Source organism: Cimex lectularius, unplaced genomic scaffold (assembly GCF_000648675.2).
Source record: "Cimex lectularius strain Harlan isolate CLEC.00 unplaced genomic scaffold, Clec_2.1 scaffold41, whole genome shotgun sequence".
Lineage (NCBI taxonomy): Eukaryota > Metazoa > Arthropoda > Insecta > Hemiptera > Cimicidae > Cimex > Cimex lectularius.
The window spans coordinates 3,256,724-3,282,570 of NW_019393011.1; the positions used below are offsets into that span (position 1 = coordinate 3,256,724).

The 25,847-nt window shown below is 32.6% G+C and overlaps 1 protein-coding gene and 1 long non-coding RNA gene across 2 annotated transcripts in view; one reads left to right on the forward strand and one right to left on the reverse strand.

The window, feature by feature from the left end:
• The window catches only part of LOC106663882, a 341,156-nt gene that overhangs the window by 39,896 nt on the left and 275,413 nt on the right, over window positions 1–25,847 (forward strand). The window lies entirely within an intron of this gene.
• On the reverse strand, window positions 1,630–21,637 carry LOC106663883. Its single transcript, XR_001340106.2, has 3 exons — window positions 21,493–21,637; window positions 3,628–3,706; window positions 1,630–1,666 (listed from the first exon to the last, which is right to left on the reverse strand). It is a non-coding gene; the product is annotated as an uncharacterized LOC106663883 (long non-coding RNA).

Sequence of the window (25,847 nt, forward strand, 5' to 3'; positions counted from 1 at the left end):
TTTTCCCAAAAAACAGCATTTCGAGATGTTTTACGATACCGAAAAATGATAATAATTTTGCTTTCTAAAAAATAAATATTTTACCCTTTTTTAACCCTTCGAATCTCTCCTACGACGAGGAAGAAACAAAAGTCGGGAGGACTAACATATAAATCTATAATTCAATCAAATTTTCAACAAGGTGATTTATTTTTTCCCCCAAAAGTCTATAAAAAAATATATTGTAAAAAGTCTACATTTTATTTTAAGGCGTTTAAACCCTTACAAATACTTCATCACATTGAGATTTGGTAGCGCACAAAACACCTGGCATAATGAATGAAAGGCATAATGAAATAATTTCGTTTGAAATTTTACGTTCTTCTGAAACAAGAAAATAATTTATCTGTAGGTAAGCTTATTCAATTTTATAATTACAATTAAAAACAACTGCCTTTTTTAATTAGAATATTTAAAAGTTATTGATAGTTTAATATAACATTTAAGCGAGTAAAGTATATGGGTAGTTTGATAATTATTCGGTAATCGTGAGATGCGGTCTGGTGTGATGTAGGTTTCAGAAAAACATTTTCTTTATCGTGGCAACGTTTCGATCTTTATTGATATCATCTTCAGGGCGTGGGGTTTACAAACATTGTTTTCATTTAACAAATACATGTAGGATGTGGAAAAAAGTGAATTTATACAATACAAAAAATATTTTTTATATTCAATCAAACTATTTCTACTCACTCAAAGAAGCCGACTGCTTATACAAAAATGTCTTTCTATACCGGCTTCCTTCCTCACCGAGTGAATAGAAGCCACTTTTTCCCACATCCTATACGTATTTGTTAAATTTAAACAATGTTTGTAAATCCTAGGCCCTGAAGATGATCTCAATAAAGATGGAAACGTTGGCACGATAGAGAAAATGTTTTTCTGAAACCTACATCACACCAGACCGCATCTCTCGATTTCCGAATAATCATCGACTAACGGTCACTAATCACCACGTAGTTTGATAACTTTATTTTATACCAATTACAGCACTTTCTTGTTCGTTGTACAGTAAAATCCATGTAGGTTGTAATTTTTGCCGTTTTGTTTGTCGTACTTAGGCTAAAACGATTATCGTTCCTGCGTTGCCCGGGTCACGTCCAAATGTATATGGCCGTTACTTAACAAGCCGAAAACGTCTCTGTTCCAAGAGGGGGTAGCGAACGATAAATTTTCCCATTTACCACGGTGCGTGATAGTTTTGCCAAGTTGAAAAAAAGAGAACATCTTCGAATATCGCCGGCAGAGATTGAATAACAATGGTCCACCATATTCCAGAAATGTGCTTCTCGGCCGGCCTCGAAGACGTAAAAAATCCCCTGGCATGTTTCGGTTTTTGACGCGAAAGAAAGGCCACCTTGTATTGTTCATGCCCGCCCATGTCTTGAGGGGATTACGTGGGGAGGTATACCATTGAGAATCACTTTCTGAAATTCGCAACTTTTAAACCCGCTCTTACACAAAATTAAATAAGATTTGCTTCTTTTACTAAATAAAAATATAACTAGTTGCTTACATAACTTTATTTAAATTACACAACATATTAATTTATAAACCAGTAATTAAGAACTTATAAATTTCTTCCTTTTCTTCTTGATGGTACATTAGGATGCCGCAGTTATCAGATCTGAAAGCAAATTTAATGAACAGTCAAGAACAAAATGTGTTATTATACAAGGATAGTTGGGTTTTAGGAATAATCAGAAATTTCCTATTTGAAAAGAAACTGCTTTTTAATTATTACAAATCCTTATCCTCCTCATCCTTGACAATTGGAATTAAGCCGGTTTTTATATCTGCAGATAATTAAGATTGTTTTTCCCTGTTGATGACTTTAAAATATGTGGGTCGAAAGCTTGATACTAACAACTGAATTTACTTTTTCATCATTTAATTCATCATTAATTTGTGAATTATTATAAACATAATAGTTGTTTAATATTAACTACATAGTACTGTACAAAATAATCAAATAATTCAGATAAGAAATTAACACAATACTTTGACAGATGAGTCTTACAAAGTTTCCTTTGCTTTTTAAGTAAAGAATGTATCTGTTGCCTGTAAATATGAAATTACTTATTTCAAATTTGGGGATATATGTATTTTATTCTCCGGGAAACAACACTCATAATATGCCCAGCACTACACCTGGAGGCCACATGCTAGCAAAGAAACCTTCCAACCATGCAGTCAACATGAAGGATTAAGAGGTGAAGAGGTGTCAAAGCCATCTTCGTTAAAGTGGTCGTAGCAGATACTCAGACAGGGGAAATGTAGATAAACCTTGGGAAATAGGCTTAGGATGGAGCATAAATTTGGTGTAGGACTTTGGAAGCGGGGGGGGGATCGTGGGGATCGTTCATTGACAAAAGTTATGTTGACGTACTTTGGGTTGGAGAGGTTAGTGACTAGCAAGGAGCTTTAACAATTTGCCTGAAGACTTTTGTTTGGAAGGACTAGATGGGCTGAATATTACATTTGATGATACTAGATGGTCGCAGTAATATCTTCTATAAAATTAGTTTAATTTTGACTCAAAATAGATTCGGTCGAGAAGGTCTACGTAGTAGTCCAAGTAGTCTGTTGTATATTAAATCTTTTGTGAGGATTCCACGACAGTCTGCTGTGTAGGTCTCGTTCAGTGTGGTCCTACACTATTTGCACCGGTTATTGATAAACCAAAGTATTCTTAGATGCAGGACGTTGTTTGGATAGAATTTGGTTTAGGACATAGAATTGCGGTGTTATCTGCATGGGTGGTAATCATGGTGTGACCAAAAATGCTCCCTTGTGAGACGGCTGCTCGTATTGGTCTACTGAGGATAAGGTAAAAGGGGTTAGTTGGAAGGAAATTTTTTTCTCTATAGCGGAGGAAATGGTGTCAATGACTCTGACAACTTCCAGGATCGTGGAATGATAAGCACGTAAGCCGAATTTGTGGGAAGATAGGCTGTTATCTTGATAGTATTAAACTTTTCGAAACGATTTACAAAGATTTTGCACATCACAAGAAGAATGGGTCTGTAGGAATGTATGTCCAAAGTAAATGTACTCTTTTATAGAACGCGGTATATTATGAATTTACTTATTAATCGTTGGATATATGGATCATGGGTGTGGTATTTAAAAAAAATTGCTGGTGTAATTCGCCAAGCTTCTTAAAGTAATTAACGTAATTGAAAATTATTGAAGTGCTATGAAAAATATTAATAAACCCTCGAAAATTGGGCGAATTAGAACAATAATTGGGGGCGTCGGTGGCCGCAACGGTTTAGGCGTTGACACGGCGCTCATCACTGTAAGGTAAAGGTCCCGGGTTCGAATGCAATGCCGCTGGATTCGGCAGGCCCTGCATTAGAACCCGACATACTTATAAATGGGCTATTTTTTAAAAACACCGGCACCCCAAGGGTTGATATAACCCTCGTACAAAAAAACAAAAACAACATACCTTCAACGATTAATTAAAGTTAAACGAGGTAAACGCATTCTAAAATAAATATTAAGTTGTTAATATGTTAAGATTACCCAATATGGAAAAAAAATTCGTATAATTAATTGTATAAATGCGAAATAAATCATCACCTTTTCATTCTCCGAGTTTTTCTTCAGTACAATTATTCGTAAAAAGGGAAAACTAGAATGACAGTAGTTCTCTTCGTACCTGAAAAAATATTACATTTATACCATTATTTGTGGCTTAGGTATCCAAATAACGAGTTAGAATAAAGTGTTTGCCAAAAAATGTATCAAAATTGCGATAAATTTAACGTATATTTGATATTTTAGCCATCATAAATTTATGTCAATGAATTCCAAATTTTGGGTTTTGAAGGTAACACGAGTGGTCTTTGCATCGTATGGTCAAGAGGTGATATGATATATATATATATATACACATATGTGTATGTCACACATACACACACACACACACACACACACACACCTTTGAATGCTCTCCAATACATCCCAAAATAATAGGCTGCGGTAAAACAAAAAAAACACTGAACAACAATGAATTAATAGAAGATGGCTACTCGCGTCGAACCAAAAAAAAAATTTTTTTTAGGGGGCGATCATAAAATATCGAAAGACGTTGTGTTATTGCTTATCATCAAACAAAGAAAATTACAAAACACACAGTGCTTTGGATAAAAGATGAAATTTAATATTTTAACCCCAAACAATGATTTTCCGTTTAATAAATAAAAGATTTTGCATATTTAAACTTAAGGATTAAATTAAAAGAATAAACTTGGAATATGTTGAGATTAAACACAAAATTTCTTTGTACAACTAAAATAACTTTTTACAACTACAATCAAAATAATACAAATAGTAATTCACTTATGGGTGAAAGCTGGAATTTTTCTTTTTCCCCAAGCAAAATCCTGACTATTCATTCTAGGTATTCCTCTTTTTGAAATGGAAAGGCGAGCCTAGATAAATTTATTATTAAAAAATAAAATAAATAGCAAAATAAAATAGTTTTTATTACGAATTTATTTGAATGTTTAAATCGTGATCTCTTGTATTGAATTTGTCTGTTGCTCAATCTACAAATTGCGCAAAGTAGAAAGCCCATTCCTACTTTTTGTCGTAGTCCCAATTTAGGTATTATAAGAAAGACGTCGTTTGGAAAACAGAAACCTTTAATGGAATAGTTTGTTGAATATTATGTAGGATGTATTTGAACGTTATAGGAGTTGCTTGGAAATAATGTAGCTAATTACAGAATACAATTAGGTGTGGTGATTAGTGACCGATAATCGATATTTATTTAGAAATCGTGAAATGCGGTCTGGTGTGATACAGGTGTCAGAAAAACATTTTCTTTATCGTGCCAACGTTTCGATCTTTATTGAGATCATCTTCAGGGCCTAGGATTTACAAACATTGTTTAAATTGAACAAATACATGTAGGATGTGGACAAATATGAATTTATACAATGCAAAATATATATATTATTTATATTTATTTTATGTATTTCTCCTCACTCAAAGTGTTTGTTTTCTGCGTAGAAATAGAAGTAGAAATACTTTGATTGAATATAAATTTTAAAAAAAATATTTTGCGTTGTATAAATTCACTTTTTCCACATCCTACATGTATTTGTTCAATTTAAACAATGTTTGTAAATCCTAGGTCCTGAAGATGATTTCAATAAAGATCGAAACGTTGGCACTATAAAGAAAATGTTTTTCTGACACCTACATCACACCAGACGGCATCTCACGATTTCTAAATAAATACAATTAGGGTTGAAGAAAATAAAACTTTACGGATTTGATAACTTTTTTTTGAAATCAGTTAACCTAAATCGATAAATACTCTTCAGTTATATTCTCTGGATCAATAATCAATATAATTAAACGTTTGAACAATCATGATGGTGTTAACAGTTAATGTTCTACTTCAGTGAAATTTAACACTAAAACGTAGACTGTTCCCGATTTATATAATTGACTTTTTTTAATAAAATTAATCATTAATTTGTACTTACTGCTGTAAACTTTTTTTTATATTGTATCCAATTTTGTGCGATTCATAAAATTGTATTTAGACTAACGGAACCATAACTGTTTTAATTTCTCGCTTTACACATCGGACGTTAAAAGGTTTTCTTTTTGAATTTACCATTTTTTTAACAGCGTGTGGTATTTCAGGCACGTGTCTTTAAGCGCGGACAAATACATTTTGGCCCAAAGCCATCTCCGGGGGACCTTCGTAAACATTATTTATCTCTTTCACATGAAAATAATAAAAATTAAAATAGCAAATTAGAAAAATTTCGAGCAAATCATAATTATTATCGTTATGAGATTATTATGTTTTATATGTAGAGTTGACGTACTGTATGGATGTGTGGTGATTAGTGACCTTAAATCTATAATTATTCAGAAATCGTGAGATGCGGTCTGGTGTGATGTAGGTTTCAGAAAAACATTTTCTTTACCGTGCCAACGTTTCGATCTTTATTGAGATCATCTTCAGGGCCTGGGATTTACCCTGATTTGTTTATATTTAACCAATACAAGGACCCTTCAAAATCCATCATATATAAACATAAAACAGCAAAATCTCACTGGCTCTCTCAACACAACACGCAAGAATGGCACAATTACACAGAAGACAAACACTTTGAGTGAGTAGAAATACTTTGATTGAATATAAAAATATATTTTGCATTATATAAATTAACTTCTTTCCACATCCTACATGTATTTGTTCAATTTAAACAATGTTTGTAAATCCCAGGCCCTGAAGATGATCTCAATAAAGATCGAAAATGTTGTTCTGTAACCTACATCACACCAGACCGCATCTCACGATTTCTGCATAATTAAGTTCTGTATGGAATTTATCTGGCGTAGTTATTTCTTCTCTATCTGGTTCATCTTGAGCTTCGTATATCAACTCAAAAACAGTCCAATTTAAAAGAAATTAAGTACAACCGTTAGGTTCTACTTATAGGGTAGTTCAGCTTTGCAAGTGTATACTGGCGTAAGAATCCACCGAAAGAGAAAGATAGATGCATAGAGACTTTAGAGGTCTTGACAGACTTGACGCACCAAAGAATAATTAATGACCTCGTTCAAAGTTATAAAAATTATTTGGTTGTTTACAATCCCGCTCGTGCCATTGACTTTTTTTATCTCAACTAAAAACTTTAATTAATTGTAATGTATTAATTGGTCAAGCGAACCACGAAATTAGTGAATTTAGTTGTTTACAATGTTGAACGGAATGGATCTCTCGTTGGTAAAAAAATTGCATTGTTTCCTTTTCACTAGATTGATAGCTCGACAGAAAAAAAGAGGCTCAAAATGGTTAGTAGCTCCATTTGCGGTTATGCCCTTTTGTTCCATATCCCATTCAATTCCCAGTTTTCCCTTCCTACAAATCCCGCATCTGGGCTGCCCTGCAGATGTCGGCGAAATTGATATTATCTAACATAGACGGGCTTATCTGTAAACAATTTGCTACGCTATGCTCGAAGAAGAACTGGGAACCCGCTGACCGACGGGAATTATAAGCCGGTTAGTCAATAGGAGATGCAATTAAAAAGATAAAGTAAAGGCGAGTCTTTTCTCATGAATAACCGCGCGTTTGTTTTCTTTTTACAATTACCTGTGATCACACGTTCAATCCTCTTTTATTTTTTGTTTATATGATGGTCACTCAACAAAGGGGCCGGCTTAATTGATATAGCTCATAGTGTCAGTATGAACAGTTCACTCATCGAATCGAAAGGACAATCAATAATTGTTCTAGATGATAATTAAAGTCTATTTTTTCCCAGGGATCATCTGTAGGTTTTTTTTTTCTTTGAATTTGTATTGATTTAAACTTTTGTAGTTTTTACTTAATAAATACGTAATTTCATAAATAACAATAAAGACCAACATTTTCATTTGATGTAACATACCAATAATTATTAATTTTAGATTTTTTATTGATGTCTGCCTAGGCGATAGGCTTGTCCTTATCAAAATGTTTTGTTAAAAAGCGAGAATAGGCGGACTACTATAACAATTCGGTGTTTGAATAACGTTTAGAGGGCAACTATTTGAAGATGAATGTTGCAACTGCATCGTAGCTTTTTAAAATAATCTTTGTTTGTCGTGGCATGATGCTTTCGAATCATCGACATCAGCTTAAACAGTTTTAACAGCGTTGCGAACAATATAACCCGGGTTTACAGCGACAACAAATAACTGTCGTCGCATGAATACATAACAGAGCTGTTTGAGCTTGTTTTTTGTTAAATCCATTATATTTCGTGGTCCGATTGACTAAATAACTTCTTAGAATCAATTAATTCTTTATGTAAGGTTTTAGTTGGAATGAAAAAGTTCGTATGACGAGCGGGATTCGAACCCAAGATCTTCGGCCTTATTTTTTATGTTAACTTTTGCTTAAATTTGTGTGTTTTATTTGAAAATTTGTTAAATTAATATTAAATAACAAATTTTAAAGAGAAATACCGTTTCTCTTCCATTTTGTTTTGGGAATTTTTGTATGTTAAGACAGCAAGCATCAACAAGTTTTGTCTAAACCCTGCGGCACGCGTGGTAATTACATAGTGTGTGTATCTTCTTTCGTCGGCCCTCACCTACCGGCATAAGTTGTTACCATTGATTATTATATCATCCCTTTCCTATGTTATAATTTATCCGGCCAATGATTGAGCCTTAAAAGAAACCATAGTATTTCGAAACTTTAAAAAATGTTAAGATCCATGACTTCAATCAACATAGTGTTAACGAAAGTTTATTATCTCACAGTCAACCCGAGGTTAATATTAACATTTTCACAAGAAAAGGACTAAATGAAAAATTAAAATTATAGTGTTGGATTAATCATACAAACCAGGTAATTTTTTCACGAGTGTTTCTCATCGAGATAATCTGATCTTTGATGTTTGCCATTGTTCACAAAATTTACTTGCAAATTTAAAACGTGAATATTATTTTAGAATTTAACACAATTTTGATTTAACCTGGCAATCAAGAGAAATATTTTTTTGATAAAAAAAAAAATCACACATCATTCTGGCATTTTAAAACACGTAGATATTACAAGTCTCTAACTGGAAAAAGATTTTTAAACAGAGTAATATAATAACCATCCTTGGAAAACTTGAATTTATTTCGTTTTAATTCACTGTTACGTAAAGCTAAATATATGTCCTGGGACCAGTAGCTTATTTCCCCGAGTGATCATTTCTCCAACTTACCGTCTCATTCCTAAGTGGTCCTTAGGTATTTTTATATTAATTGTTGACATTATGACCTAAACATCTGACGTCAGTTTTTTTAAAACAATTAATATATTTTTAACATTAAGGTAATTGTAAACATCTAATATATCATTAGAAGCCTTGCTCTTTGACATTTAAAATATACAAAAATATTCAGGGCTGTTGGTATTCGAACCCGGGACCGATGAGTCGACGTGCCAAAGCTCTTACATTGCGGCTACCGATTTATTCGTTTTTATAAAAAATATTCAAAAGAAGAAAGAACGTGTACCATTTTCTAAGTAGTGTTTCGGTCGAAGAAAAACTGTAAGTGCAGTATACGGTCTATTTATACAATAAGCAAAATGATTATTCAGAAATCGTGAGATGCGGTCTGGTGTGATGTAGGTTTCAGAAAAACATTTTCTTTATCGTGCCAACGTTTTGACCTTTATTGAGATCATCTTCAGGGCCTGGGATTTACAAACATTGTTTAAATTGAACAAATATATGTAGGATGTGGAAAAAAGTGAATTTATACAATGCAAAATATATTTTTTTAAATTTTTTATATTCAATCAAAGTACTTCTAATCTATTTCTACGCAGTTAACAAACACTTTGAGTGAGTAGAAATACTTTGATTGAATATAAAAGATATATTTTGCATTGTATAAATTCACTTTTTTACACATCCTACATGTATTTATTCAATTTAAACAATGTCTGTAAATCCCAGGCCCTGAAGATGATCTCAATAAAGGTCGAAACGTTGGCACGATAAAGAAAATGTTTTTCTGAAACCTACATCACATCAGACCGCATCTCACGATTTCTGAATAATCATCGACTAACCGTCACCACACAAAAATAAGCAAAATATTGTGGTTAAACTGAATTAAACAGTAAGAAATATCAAATATACTTAAAATATAATAGGTTTTTCATTTGAACAATGTTGGAAAGGTGATATTATGGTATTTTTGTATAGATTTACAAAAATACGTAGTACACTTCGTGCACTAAAAGAATTTTTCAATATTTATTTATGCCTTTATACATAAAAGGTTAGCAAAAATTTGAAATTTGTTTCTCTATCTATCATTACTAAGAAAAATATTTGATGAATCATTTTAAATAAAAATAACACCAATAATCAGCAAGAAATGCACTGATGTAGTTAAATGAATGAGTATCCCTAAGTCAAATACCTTTCGACCTGCTATTGGCAACAAAACGTGCGAACCCTCTCCTCGTTAGTACTTAAATATAAACTTTCCTTAACGATTGATTAGAACGTATTAAGCCACCAATGGAACCGATTCATGGATCGGGTGGAAGGAATCAAAGGCCTAGAAAGCGAAACCTCTAGACCTCACTCCAACTCTGCACAATAAATAATTAAAAATGAATTAAAAGGTGGTCAGGGATACATATTTTCAAACAGCCAACCATCACTGAAGGCGTGTCTCTTTCCCGTTCTATTCAAAGCTGGTATGAGAATGTCTAAAGTTCTTCTGGAGAAACGAAATCAGTCTATCGTGATCATGTACATCTATGATGATGTACCAGGACTCGAAGAGATCGAAGGCAATAAACAGACTGGCAAACTAGCAAATACAGGGCTAGAAATGTAAATAATCACACAAAACAGCGAAAACAATTTTTTTAGGTTGAAAACAATCAAAGAAGTTTCTTAATATGTCACTCAGAAAAACAAAAATCTATCTCTTTTTCACCATGCAAGAATATTAAGGAAAATAATAAGCCTTTATACACACAGGCAGTTATTCATTTAGCTATAATTTTAAAATAAATATCTTTTTAATAAAAACTGAGATAGAAACTTGCTGAATTTGTTATGAAACATACATCAGAACATGTCCTATATGACTGCAAAGCATGGACCAAAAACTATGCGGCCAGCTCATAAAAAATTAGCGAAGAAGAACCTGATAGGAGAAATTTCGTATCTTGTACACAGTAATTTTATTTCCGTGTAATTTTTTTGACGTAAAGTTGTTCGTTTGCTACAATTAAATAGTCTAGTCTACGGTATGTTAAAAGTCGTTTCACGCCTGCCAGCAGAATTGGATGTCAATTAAATAGACAAAGGGAGAGTAAAAGGGCTTTTTTAGAAAGGGAAACAAAACGATTGTCACCTCCTATTACTTGCTTGAATTCAAATGTCATAGCTTAATTACTTTAAGTAGTGTGCTTTCGATGTCATTAAAACATCCTCGCGCCAGCTAACATCCGGTTATTGTTTTTTTTAACGTCGTATCAAAAATAAAGCGCATTGTTATGTTTAAGCTGCTTTATCATGTCATGGGGGCGGATACACGACAATTTTTGGTAAACCACGAAAGGCAAATCTACACTAAAGTGCGTTGAAAATATTTTCAAAAAATACGCGAGGGGGGCGGACAACACTATCTAGACCTTTATTGCCAACAACACGCTGATATCAATGCAGAATTCACGATAATTCTCCAGATTCGCAACACATTTAATTTCCAATTACATTCTGTGTTTTTGGTAGATAGAAGCAAATATACAGGTGTTAATAAAACAGTATTTTCTTTTAGTTCAGAAATGTATTCATGTGTCTTAAATAATTTTGGATTTAATTAGAGGCTTAATACGTTCTAATCAATCGTAAAGTAAAGTTTATATTTAAGTATTAACGAGGAGAGGCTATGCACGTTTTGTTGCCCATCCCAGGTTGAAAGGTATTTGACTTAGGGTTACTCATTCTGACGTAAAATCAACAATAAAAACCACCAAGAAAGATCTAGGATTTTACCATATTATCTTTCATTCTTTGAAAACTCCCAAAAAAGCCATCATTTTCCTAACATTCCTTTATATTGCAACTCTTCGTACTTCCCATATAATTCCTGACGCCATGGAACTTTCCCATGGTTCGTCTTGTCCCTAAACCCTACCACATCACCTTTCGAATTCCTACTGTGCCTTTAGCTTACTGTAAATTCTTGGAAAAATATTTGAAAAACTCCTTTATGAACAAACACACACCTCGAATCATCTAATATAATCCCTGATCATCAATTTGGATGTAGGTGTCATAATTCCATTGTTTAACAGTTCCATCGCGTTGTGGACCTCTTCGCATCCTCCCTTGAGATGTAAGAAAGCTGTTTTGGATTTCTTTCTATGTCGAACAGATTTTCGATCGAGCTTGGCACCAGAGTTGGCTCAGGAAACTTCGCTCTGTACACCATCGCATCCTTAAATCCTACCTGACTAACAGATACTTTAGACTATTGTCTCAAATTCTCAGATTGTCCTTTGTACAAGATGGACACCGGAGTCCCTCAGAGTAGCGTTCATGGTATACTACTGTACGCAGTACATACTGCTGATGTCCCTTCCCATCCCGACACCAATATTCTAACATACGCTGATGACACCTTCCATTCTATCCTGTAACTCCGACCCCATCAAAGCTCAACGAACTCTCCAGACGCACATATATTCCATTGAACAATAGTTCGAAAAAGGACGAATCAAACTAAACACCACCAAGTTCCAAAACATAACCTTCAACCTCCGTCGCACCATTCCATCTATTATAACCTCACTCTCTTCCCACCGGAAACCATTCATTCTTAGGCTGTATCTAGACAAACGATTTATCTCGATCCCAGCCAATCAAGCAATTACAAAAATTGCTAAAAAAACGCTATGAATTAATTTTTATATCTTTAATTTCATTCTGTCTTACCAATTCTGCTTAATATTTCCTTATTCAAGGGTTCAAAAAGTGGAGGAATAACGTTGAAATACAACGAAGGGAGCCAAACATATTTTAGTTTAATAAAATTATATAAATTGTTATTCTTGTCTCCTAGGGCTCATTAGCAGGAACGCACATATTTCAACCTAGTTTCATCAAAATAAGTTTTATTAAAATTCTACGTCCGTAAGCTCCCCTTTTGAGTATTATAAAGTAACAAAATTACTTACTACTACTGTGTTGTAACAAATTAAAATTTTATAAGTGCAATGCTGCAAACATGCCATGATTGAAACTGAAATTATCTAAACAGGGTTTTGATCGAAAAAACAAACAATGCAACTAGTATAGTGAATTCCAAAACATCCAAAATTTGAATATGTACAAATTAAAAATCACCTCTAAAAATATATACCAAATATACTAAAAAAGGTGACATATTTCATTTAATCAAAATTAATTGCATAGAGTTTGTAATAACAAAAAACATTTAACCAGTTGTCGCTGTAGTCCCGCTTAGTGATGGTCCATCCATTCATGAAACCGTCAGAAATAAACGAACCAAGTAAAATGAATAAAGTCGATTATTTCAACATATTTATTTTCTTTTCAATTAATTAAGGTTTTGGTTGAGATAAAAAAGTCAGTGTCACAAGCGGGATTCGAACCCACGACCTTCGGCCAAATACGCCGCTCTAACCACTTGAGCTATCGTGACTTCGATCCACTCGGACACTAACTTTCCACCTCAACCCCACCTTTTGAATTTTCCCTCCTTTTTGCCATTTTTCAAATTTCTTGTAATCTATTTGATTCTCGAAGACAAATTTATCTCAACCAAAACCTTAATTAATTGAAAAGAATTTAATTGGTCAAGCGGACCACGAAACCTAATAAATAAATATTTATTTTCTTTCGTGTTAAATAGTCCCATGTTTTTTGCTACGTATTACATTTGTTCATTTTTTCAGTGATAGTGGCGTATCTATTTTTGAACAAATTTAGTTTGGCAGTTCATGTACGGATCGTTAAGTTAAAAGTTCCAATATGATGGTATTTACATATTTTTTTAAACCTAAACCTACATTTTGAGAGGTTTAATCGTTTTTAGTCAAATTAGCAGCGTGGTCGGGCGGGATTAATGGACTAATCAAAAATTAAGAAATAGGAAAGTTTAAGAGTTAAAAATTTGTCTCATATGTATTTAAAAAAATCGCTGTATTTGGATGTTTTTGAATTGAAAGTTCAATGCTTGGATAAAACGTTTGTTTTTGGCTAAGCTAGGAAAATGTATTTAATGAAGCGAAAACAATCCGGAAATTACAGTTCGTAAGTTAGCTAACTGTTATTCATTGCCCTACCGGTGTCTAAGCCGTGCTTCCGAACCATCTTTCAGGATTTTCACGACGTCGATAATAATAGTCTAATTTATTGACGTGAGCATTCCATTTATATCTGGCTTCTATAATCCGCCCCTTCGGGGAAATTCCGGGCAGAGGGCGGTTAGAGGAGTGACAGATGCGTGATTAGGGGCTGTTAGGGGGATGGTCAGTAAATCAGGGAGGGTAGTTTACCCTTCATTAGACCGATACACACACCCGGGACGGCATTAGCACAGTCACCAGCCTTCATCACAATCGCAATTACCGCCTTTCCTCCCCTTATTCAGGACTTCGGACACGATTTAGGAGGAAAATGGATAAAATGTTTCAAAATTGATACCGGTTTGAATCCTAACTTCGATGTTTCGTATAACTTGAATATCATTTAGAAGACGCCCCAATTAGTGAAATTTATTTTAATTTTATAATTATTTTCAGCTTGCTAAATGAAATTGAATGATAGTGTGGACTGTAGATGGACAAGAACGGATTTAACTAACTCCATCGAGATTATACGATTTAAAAAAATCTCGGAAAAACGGGCCATAACAAAAACAACAGTTTTTATCCGTTACGTATGCATAAATTACGGTACGTAATAAAATCTTCTTTAAAATGTCACAAGATTGAGTCATTTTTTACCCTTTTTAGTCCAAATGATAACCGTTTCGCTGGCAAAAGCCTATAAAATTTAAACATAGTAAAATCTTTGAAGATTTTTCAAATTTCACTATGTTGTGGCAAAACTGTCCAAAGGTTGGCGGCATTCGCCAAAACTACTTTATTTACTAAGTTTTTAATGGCATGTTTACTAGGATCAGTATTTTTCAAGGAATATGCTAGATCAGTGATTCCCAAACTTTTTTGACCCCTGGACCCCTTTTTATAGTCAAAAATTGCCCATGGCCCCCCAAGTGAAAAAGCCACATAAATGCATAATATAAAAATTACAAATTAAAAAAAGTTTTGTTGAAGAAGTATTTTTGAAACTATAAATTATAAATATATATAAACTATAATATTAATTACTTTTGTTTAAAATATAAAAAAATTAATGACTTGAATGAGCGTGATGAGATGTTATGAGTTTATAATTTCTAATCGGTTTCTTTCTTTTGTGATGAGGTTCATAACGGCACTGAATCCACGTTCTACCTAATAGAAAGACAGGAAAACAGTCAACAACTTGTGTACAATAACCCATAATGCAGGATATAAAATTGGGATCTGTTTTTGTAACCATAATTTGTGGTATCCTTGTTCAAACATTGGTTTAAGTTCCTCATTTGTGGATATTTCAATAAGCTGCTCCTGTATTAGTATGGATTCATCTGTGTTTGGGATCGGAGTTTGTCCACGCGCAAAAGGTTCACGGGAAGTGAAGAATGTCTTCAAATCTTTGGTTCAGGTCTGTATGAAAAGCCGTTAAATGTTGACAGTAAGCAAACAAATCTTCATCTCTAATTTGCAATTTCTAAAGATTTGGAAACTGAGAACATTCTCCTCTTCTCAAGTTTTGTTTGTAAAGAAAAAGTTTTGCAACAAACACAGATATTACGCTTTTAGTTTTGATTAAATTTAATTTGTTTGTAGTTTCAAATTAGTTTCGTTAAATTTGGCAAACAAATCAGACATATAGGGTATGTCATGTTTTGAGTTAATTAAATTGTGTCACAAATCATTGTCTTTGATTTCCAGGAATTCCAACACTGAATCAAAGATCGCATAAAATCGATTTAAACATGCACTTTTAGATAACCAACGTACTTCTGTTTTATATTATTTATATTATTTATATTATTATTTATATTATATTATTTTATATTAAATCTTGCGCGGACCCCCTGACGTTGTTCAGAGACCCCCAAATCAATTTTAATTTTCCACGGACCCCCTGAATGATACGGGGACCCCTGGGGGTCTGTAGGGACTACTTTGGGAACCACTGTTCTAGATGAAAGCACTAAAAAACGTGTAATGGGAAAATCAAGGGGCAAAGGAGAATTGGAATTGTTTTATGACAGAATCTATACAAAATGAAAAACTAAATATCACAGATGAAAATTAAAATAAAATTTGACTTAAATAAAATAAAATAAAATCATATACGCTAAAGCGCATAGGTCATACATTACGAATATCGGCAGCAAGTTCTCGAAGTCCTCTACCTCTCCCCCGTTTTACTCTATTTCTAGTTCTATCTACTATCTTCAATTTTTTTTAAAAATCTCATAACCACTCATCTCATATACGTTACAAAAAGTACGATTGCAAAGAAATCTAAAATAAATAAAAGGTTAACGTCGTATGCATCTGTATTCTTTATTAAGAAAAACCTTCCAAGAAAATTGAAGTTTTTATTTAAAAAAAATGTAATGGTGAAAAAAATTCTTAGTGCGAACTTTAATTAACAAATGCAGCAATAGATATTGGACATTCTAGTAGAAAAACTAGTGGTTTGGCCAACATATCCCATATTTTGATATTTTAAATTGTAATAAATCTAAATTAGTAACCATTTAGATAATAATTTTATTATCAAAAATAAGATTATTATTAGAGTAATTGGTTTTTTATTGCCATACCAGTTGTCACAACGTTCAAGTGTTAAAGGAAAGTGGCAAAGATTGTTTAAATTTCATTTTGAAGAGTATTAATTTTTTTTTTATACTAATATTTTGATAAGATTAATAACCTTTCAAAAGGTATAAACGATTATAATTTCCATTCCGATAATAATTACTATAACTATTTTTCTTTTTTATTTAGAAATCGTGAGATGCGGTCTGGTGTGATGTAGGTTTCAGAAAAACATTTTCTTTATCGTGCCACGTTTCGATCTTCATTGAGATCATCTTCAGGGCTCAAAGTGTTTGTCTTCTGTGTAATTGTGCCATTCGTGCGTGTCGTGTTGACTTGTGGCACTCTCTACACGACACGCAAGAATGGCACAATTACACAAAAGACAAACACTTTGAGCCCTGAAGATGATCTCAATAAAGATCGAAACGTTGGCACGATAAAGAAAATGTTATTCTGAAACCTACATCACATCAGACCGCATCTCGCGATTTCTAAATAAATATCGATTAACGGTCACTAATCACCACACATTTCTACACGAAAAGAACGAAGAACATGGGATTCTATGAACAAATTGCAACTATTTTTCTATTGTTTCCGTTTCCATTTTCCATTTTAAAAAAAATCTGGTTAAAACAACCTTTTCACTTACCCTAGCCTAAAACTCGTAGAGAGTTTGTAGTTACAATTTGTCATTATTGTTTCTGAAACCCAATTTTCAGAATTTTGTCATAGTTGGTTTTTATTTTTGTACATTAGTTTTAGAATATTCATCCACTCGCAGCAAACAAACCACCTACTATATTATTATGTGCATTAACAACAACAACAAACAAATTATGTTCTGGATCAATACTTAAAATTTTCCATTCGTGAAAAGTAAATTTATATTAAATAAATAATTGATTCTTTAAGCAGTAGGTAAAACACACATAATCTTCATGCAACATAAATAGTGCAATTAATGTATTTTATTATTTTTAATTATTGAGAATGTTTACTAAATTGTATTTTTAAAATTACGTTCTAAGGTAGTTGGTCTAAAAAATAATTCCTTTGGAGAAACGTTGTGCGGGCGGGCACTTAACCGTCCCGCGGGATCTATGCACTTCCCCGACAGCTCTATTGTGCCTCTGGAAGGGGAAATATTCCAAAAAAGACACCCGTTGGAAAAAAAATTGCAATACTCGACGAAGAACATAAAGGGGGGTGTGAATAAATGAAAATTTCCTTATAAGAAAGTTCAGCTGACTGGGAATATTTCGTAAAATGTGCTTCGTAAGAAGAAAAGCACAGAATCACTCACTATAGCTACCTTTCATTAAAATTATCTTTTCATCTACAATCACACTTTTCTTTTCCTATCCATCAGTTATTTAAAAGAACTTCACCCCATCTTCATATCAATTCACAGAGATTGCCTAATTGTTTCGCCTTATTAAAAATATATATTTATGATTGTAGTGATTATTTAAGATATTTTTGCAAAAAATACGGAGATTTGCAGGGCTGAAGCAATGTTATAAATTTTGGTGTACATCAGAGACCCATTCTCTATGAAGGCGACCTTTTTCAGAATGAGCTTTTCGCCTTTTCGCCCTGGGGGAATTTCTCAGCCAGCAGAACAACGCCGAAACAACCGGGGTGTGTTCGTGAATTATTGTAGGGCGCATTATTACAGAGGGTGAATTTTCACTTTTACTTTATAATTTTTTTTTTTGTTGAACATTATCATTGTTCTTTAAATATCACTGTCGTAATGTTATTTGATATAATTTTTTTTCAGTTTCTTTGTGATGAAAACCTTTTGTTCTTTTAACGAGTTTAATCTCCTTTTTTTTGCATAGACTTCATCCGGTATACCGTACTTTTCACCTTTCGTGATTATCCTTTTCTAAATTTAAGGAGCGTTATTTAATAAGGTTTTAATAATTTTATCGTCTGAGTTGTACACATATTATTTTGATCGATTCATATTCCATACCATTGATTTGGATGAAACTACTAAAACAAAATTAAAACGACGCTGTATAACAAAGATGGAACATATATGTAAAAAATAATTTCCAATTTACAATTGAATTCTATTTTATGAAAAATATTACATGTTTTCACAATGTAATTTTTATGTAAAACGTTTTTTCAATAATTTCAATTTAAAATTTTTAAAAAACCTAATTTATTTTTATATTTTCACCATCAACTGGACTTTTAAAAGTTAGTTAAGTTAAAAAACTCTCTAATAATAATAAGTGGGAAGTTTATGGGCCAAACAAACAGCTGAGGTCATCGCCGGCCCTCTACGTGTTTTCCATCTTTTTCTTTTCTTTCGCGCATATTTTGTTTTAAACTGCAGCCATTTGAGCATCTCGATCTGGTTACTGACTCTCTGATTTCAGATATATACTACGTTGATATTCTAGAATGCTAGTCTCTCGTTTGTACCTCAGGTTGTCAAATACAGAATAAAAACAAAACATACAATACATATATATACATCACCACAAACATAGATGTCTGGTCAAAAAACTCTCTAAGTTATTGTTAATGTACATTTTTCTATATCTGGATTGTTTTCAAGCCACTTATTGCCATAGAAAAATAATAATATTTTATCGTAAATTTTAACGAAATATAACTCAATTAGATCTTAATATTAAGTATAAAATCCTAAAAATTAAGTATCTTAGAATTTTCTTCTTATCATAATGACACGAAAGAGACAAAAATGTTCCATTTTCATCAATAATGTAGAAATTTCAAGTTATTATTGTAATTGTATGTGTTTTCTTTGTATAAGCCACTTGGTGTATCTGTATTTATTTCATGGTTGGATTAAAGACAACTCTTTTTGGTAGAATTTTGCTGTTATTATTATAAGATAAGCTGAAGATTGTAGATATAGAAAAACACCAAAAACATCTGCATATAAAATATACTTTACAAAAATGCTAAACTAATTATTAAAAAACACCTCAATAATAACAGGCTTACTCTACGCCAAGAAATTAAAATGAAAAATAAAGACACAAAATACACTTTAGATATGTTAGATAGAAAATAATATCAATTATCTACACAATTTTAAATCACAGATTAATAATAAAACCATGTAAAAAAATTGGATTGTTTTTGTAACTTTTGTTCCTAAATATATATATTAAAATACATAGCTATATATAAAATAAATAAATGTATATTATATGTATGTATATATAATATACACATACATGTGTGTGTGTGTGTGTGTGTGTGTGTGTGTGTGTGTGTGTGTTTTGAATTCTTAAATTAGACACAAGATATATTTAAAAAAGTACGTAAAATTATTTAATATTTTCTAATGTTTAAATTTTACAGGTTTGTACCAGTGAAAGCTATTGGACTGAAAGTGTTTAATAGATGACTCATTCTTTAGACAATTTAACGTACGTATATTTTAAAACGACATCAATATTGATAAAAATGCATGGGTAATAGAGCTTTTTTAGTGTGGCAAGACTGTTTAAAAAAATCGGGTTGTCTGTTGGCCCTATTTATTTTTAAGGCATTGAAACCATTGAGGATAGGAACAAAAGCTATAAGTTTTACCAATTAAATTTACCAATTAAAGAGTCTCAGAATATCCATATTCTAGAATATATTATAAAATATTTTTATTTCCTAACTTTTTAATTCTTGTTTCGAATAATTTATGTGCTATAGAGTAAATCGGGGAAAAAAAGAGACAAGTCAGAGTAATAATTGGGGATGGATATTGTCACAAACACTAGGAAAACATAATGAAGCCCTCATACTCGTACATTAATTAAACGATTAATCATAACTCAATTGCCATAACCGATAACAAAAAATTTGTCAAGGGGAACATTTTAAATGTATGATTTGACACATAAAGCCTTAACGTTATTACAAATTAATCTGAAGACCGGATAGTTAAACATTATAACAAAGATAAAAATGTCAGTGTCACGAGCGGGATTCGAACCCACGACCTTCGGCTTGATACGCCGCTACTCTACCACTTGAGCTATCGTGACTTCAATGCCCTCGGGCAACTTAACTTAAAAACATTAATTAATTTAATGTTATTAATTGGTCAAGCGGACCACGAAAAATAGTGAATTATAACAAATTATTTTAAAAAATTATTCTTTTGTAATGATAAGTATATAATAAAAATAAACTATATATAAATATACATCTAGGGAATAGATATATAATAGCTAGACCAGAGACCATTGTTATTACACTTTTAAATTTTTTGTCAGTTTTATGTATTAAGTATTTTTGGAACATTTTAGACTATTTAAAATCCTTCTTGAAATTTTTTAATTTAGGCAAATAAAATTATTGCGAAATCTAGTTTATTCATGTACAAAAAATCAAAACGTGGCAGCTCAATGTCGGGATTTTTAAACAGCACAAGTTTCTGGAAATAGGAAATACTACACATTGGTCATGCTAAGACGATTATCTCAGTATTATCTGAATAATTTTATGCTGTGTTTAATTTAAGATAATATCGTAGTTATTCTTCATCTCTCTTTTGCTCTTAATGGAACTCTCTTAATCTCCCAGGGTAAAATATCTTTCTCCAAACTTGGCAAGACACGTCTGGCACAGTGGTTCACTGACAACAACTTCATCGGATTCGTATTTCTGTTATAAATGCATTTAAGTTCGTTTTTATTCTCTCTACAGGACGGTTAAGACATGGAAAAAAAATCATTATTTTTAGTCCTGTGTTAGTAAACAAGAAGCTAGTGAAGTCTTTAAGCACTTGTGAATTTTTCGTTTTTTAAAGATCAATAGTTAGAAAAATTGTTTAACTATCTAACCTTCTCCAAAGTCGGAAATTAAAATGCGGGGCAAAAAATTGTGGGAAAAGCCCATAATTTTTACATTGAAATTAACATTAAGTGAACATAACATAAAACACAAAACGTAAAAAACACTGCTGTTATTCTGAAAATAAAACATACCGGACGCTCCTGCCATTCTCATATCCAATCGTGAAAAACGTAGACGATAAGTAATGAAAAACAGCAAAGTGCGATGTAACCTATGATGAAGGCGAGACACAGGTTGACGATTATTGTCATTGTTGCTATCTGCTTCCTGACCAAGGTGTAAGGTTGCATAAACACCATCACGGCGGACTTTGGCCCATCGGAATATAGGACTATTTATTTGATAGAAGGTGTTCCTCTAATTAGGCTAATTGCAAAAATATTAACGGGGCGTTTTCGAAACGATGGACTATGTATGCTATAAGATTTTTTTCAAATTTGTCAATAATTTTCTAATTTTCTCTTCAACACTTCGTTTCACAACATGCTCTTACAACATATTTAAATTTTTTTCTTGACAAGGTACATGTTATCACGAATTACCAGTAATAATAACAATTTTATTTAAAATATGCGCAATAGCTTGACATATAGTTCAATTTTGTCCTTTTGTGCTCTGTTTATATATTGACAAAACGTCATGGCCAATTTGTTTTTTCCCCAACCATTTCCTGACAGAAATAGTTTCAAGATAGTTTTATAAATGTAAATAAATATGCCCTTAGTTTAAAAAAAATAAGTTGCAGTTTAAAGCAAATATTTTTAATTAAAACAGCCTGTTTCATCTGTTAACTTTCTGATGTATTTAATATTTAATCGGCAATTATAAAACCACAATCATCCCCTGTGTATTAAACTAACAACATGTTTATAACATAAATTTATGGTGAATAAACAGTATCATAGTGATTCAACACTGATAAATATTTTTAACATGGTTTTATAAGTTTAGGTAGTACTAATACCTAAATGCCACTTGATCAAATAAATAAATACAATTTTATTTTAAAAGAAGTATATTACATTTAAAAAAATCTATTGATCCTTTAGCTTTTTGGTGCTTTAAATATTACATAGGTCATTATTAGGTCACCATCATCCAGTGACTAACATTGATAAATATTTACCGTATAAATAACAACTTAATAAATAAATTATTATAATCAAATATTAAAACGGCTTTGAATTCATAAGGGATCCCTCTCGTAATAAATGTCTATCCATTCTGCCCCATATTACAGTTCCATTTGTCGTGTGTTCAATGGGTAAAACCGTGGTGGGACGAACCCCAAGGGGAAATTGAAGCGGCAAATCGCCTGATCCAACGGTCATTATTATTAATTATGTTTTGCAGCAAGTGCTATCTAACCGGATAATAAAAAAAGGGACATTACGGGTCTTTGAATTATCACAGTTGTTATACACGGTAGCTATCAAAGAAGGGATGCATTTCATTGTTAAAAAAAGATATTATGGGTATCAAACAATGATAACCTTTGTACTATATTAATATTCTTGACCTTATTGCAATTTTTATTATAAAAATCTATATTCAAAACAGGCCATCATATTCACTACCTATCTATTTAAATCTATTGTTCGTACAATTAATTTCTATAGCTGGAAACACTCTCACATACAAATGTTCCCTACACACGTGGATGAGATTAGTTGTATGCTGTGTACCCTTGGTAAATTGTAAGTGCTGGAACGCTAGCCAGGGGAACACCAGCATACAATTCAGTTGCGTTCAATTACCCGGAATACCGGCCAGTGAGGTAGCTGTGAATTATGAGATTACTGGTGGAGTATATAATACCTATGAGGATGGACTGCAAGCCCGGGGTCCAAATTCGATAAAATGCTTGCGTTACGACAAAAACCCCCAGAACAGATCTACCCCAACTCAAGTGAAGAGAAGGTAAAGTCTATGACGCGAACACGAGCAATTGCTCAAAACTGAGGACCAAGTTATAGTCAGAAATTATATTTTGAGAATTTATGTTTGGATGGATTCATTTTTTTAGCTTTTCTACATTTTCCCAATATAGTAGTAAACTGATTGGCCTATATATTAAATAATACGATGTTGGCTTTTGGTATTTAAGGGAATATTCGGATGTATGTACATAGGTATAGTTCTGTCTTCAAATTTACGTTTAGTAATCAAATTTGCCGTCTATGTTTTTAAACCATTTAAAATTGGGTATAACATTAGGTTCGTAAGTTTTTTTGTTAGTTGAAGACACCTGCGATTGTTTTGACACATTCGCAATAAAGGATAAGTAAGGTTTTTAGTTGAGAAAAAAAGTCTAAAATTCAAAAAGGTGGGGTTGAGATGGAAAGTTTGTGTTCGAGTGGATCGAAATCATGATAGCTCAAGTGATATAGTAGCGGCGTATCTAGCCGAAGGTCGTGGGTTCGAATCCCGCTCGTGACACTGCCTTTTTTATCTCAACTAAAAACCTTAATTAATTATTTCTAATACTACTGTTATACATTTTATTCCTTCTGGGTCCAATAGACAAATGGTTTTCAATTTAATTTTGGAAATATTCAGATTTCCTCTAAAAGTGATAATGAACGAGTAGTTTCGTTGTATCCAATATTTTAGTCAGCTTGTATTGGCCTTTTTGTTCTTTTTTTTTTAATCATCGAGACGCTTTTCGGATCCTCGTCTTCACCAGTGGTCAGTTTGTAGACAAAACAGGAAGAATATAGATTCAAAAATTTTCGCAAACAAATTATATAAAGTTTTGGGTTAAACCGAAACCCCTGGCGTGGTTGCCATATGATTCCATTTTATTATTGATGATTTAGTCATATTTTCGTTTTATTAGAACAGGGAACTCGGAAGTTTAAAGCTGTACTACTTTGACAATGAGAGGGCAAAAGGAAGTGGTGTAACTGGTATCGCCACCAGGGAAAGAATGTTGTATGAAATGTAAGGATAAAGGGATGAAAGAGTGATTGAGTAATTAATTGAAAGATATTAATGGGTCAAAGGGACCATGAAAACTAGTGAATTTAATAAGTTAAAATGATGTATATCTTCACTAAAGCTCTCCGTCGCTATTTCATTTGTCGCCGAGAATCAAATAGATTACACGACATTTGAAAAATGGCAAAAAGAAGGGAAAATTCAAAAAGGTGGGGTTGAGATGGGAAGTTGGTGTCCAAGTGGATCGAAGTCACGATAGCTCAGGTGGTAGAGTAGCGGCGTATCTAGCCGAAGGTCGTAGGTTCGAATCCCGCTCGCGACACTGACTTTTTTATCTCAACTAAAAACTTAAATTATTGAGAGATATTAATTGGTCAAGCTGATTACGAAAACTAGTGAATAAAAGATAAGGTTTACATATCCTGCAATAGGATTAGTCCAGCTGATATAACGTCTTGGAAATTTCCTTCTGTATTTATTTTCTTGTTTATATTTTCATCCTAAAAGTGAGAAGGATTTTGTCCAAAATTGGTGATCGACGTTGAAGTTTTTACCCTCAAGTTTAAAAAAGGCCACCCGAAAATGTTGCCTGTTGAACTGTTCACGACAAAACGGGGTTACACCCGCAAATTATTCAATGTATTAGCATGATAAAAAAGGGGGTTATCATTAGCATTCTATCCACATTTAGAATTTAAATCTGAACCTATATAGCGCTGGACAGCTCGATGTCGAGAAATAAAAAAAATCGTTCGGCATTTTATTCTAATTGGCATAAAATCGATTGCTTCCTGTGAAAACCCAAATAAAAATAAATGGTGTTTCCCCGCATGACGTTTATTCTTCTGTACGAACATGAACGACTTTTGTCCCTCCTGTTCTACATAATACGAAATTTTTATGTTATAATCTCTGGAGGGCTGCCAAAATCAATGAGTTCATTGGCCTTACGGTTAGCAGAATTTGGTAAAAAATTGCATAACGAAATTGTAAAAATTGGAATGTCTATTTAATTTTTTCACACTCATTCAAATTGACAAAAATAAATATACAGGCTGGGATAGTATAACTATTGTTACCTATTTAACTACTTCTTCCTTGTACATAGACCTTCTATTACAAAAAAAATTGTTAGTAATTTTTATAACGAAAAATAAAAATATGAATGATTCAAAATTTTTATAAATAATAATCTTTTATTGTTAATGTTGATTTTTGAGTATCTTATATGCCATCAGCGCTAAAATGGGCTATATCACACCTGCTTTACGTCTGTGCAGATATAAAAACAACATTTTTAGCTATTTGTAAATTTGTATATCCAACCATTTCCTTGCTAATTAACCATCAGGAAACCTAGAGGAAAGATTTATGCTTATAATTTTATGCTTTAACCGCGATTTATGGCGTTATTCGCTGGTTGCTGCCAAGAGAAAGGCTTGAGCTCTTTTAACTTACCGCAAGTTGAACTAGACAATGGCAATTAACTTTAACTTGAGGTGAGTTACAGAACAGTAAATCTGCTTTAAGGAAGAAAGGAAATACA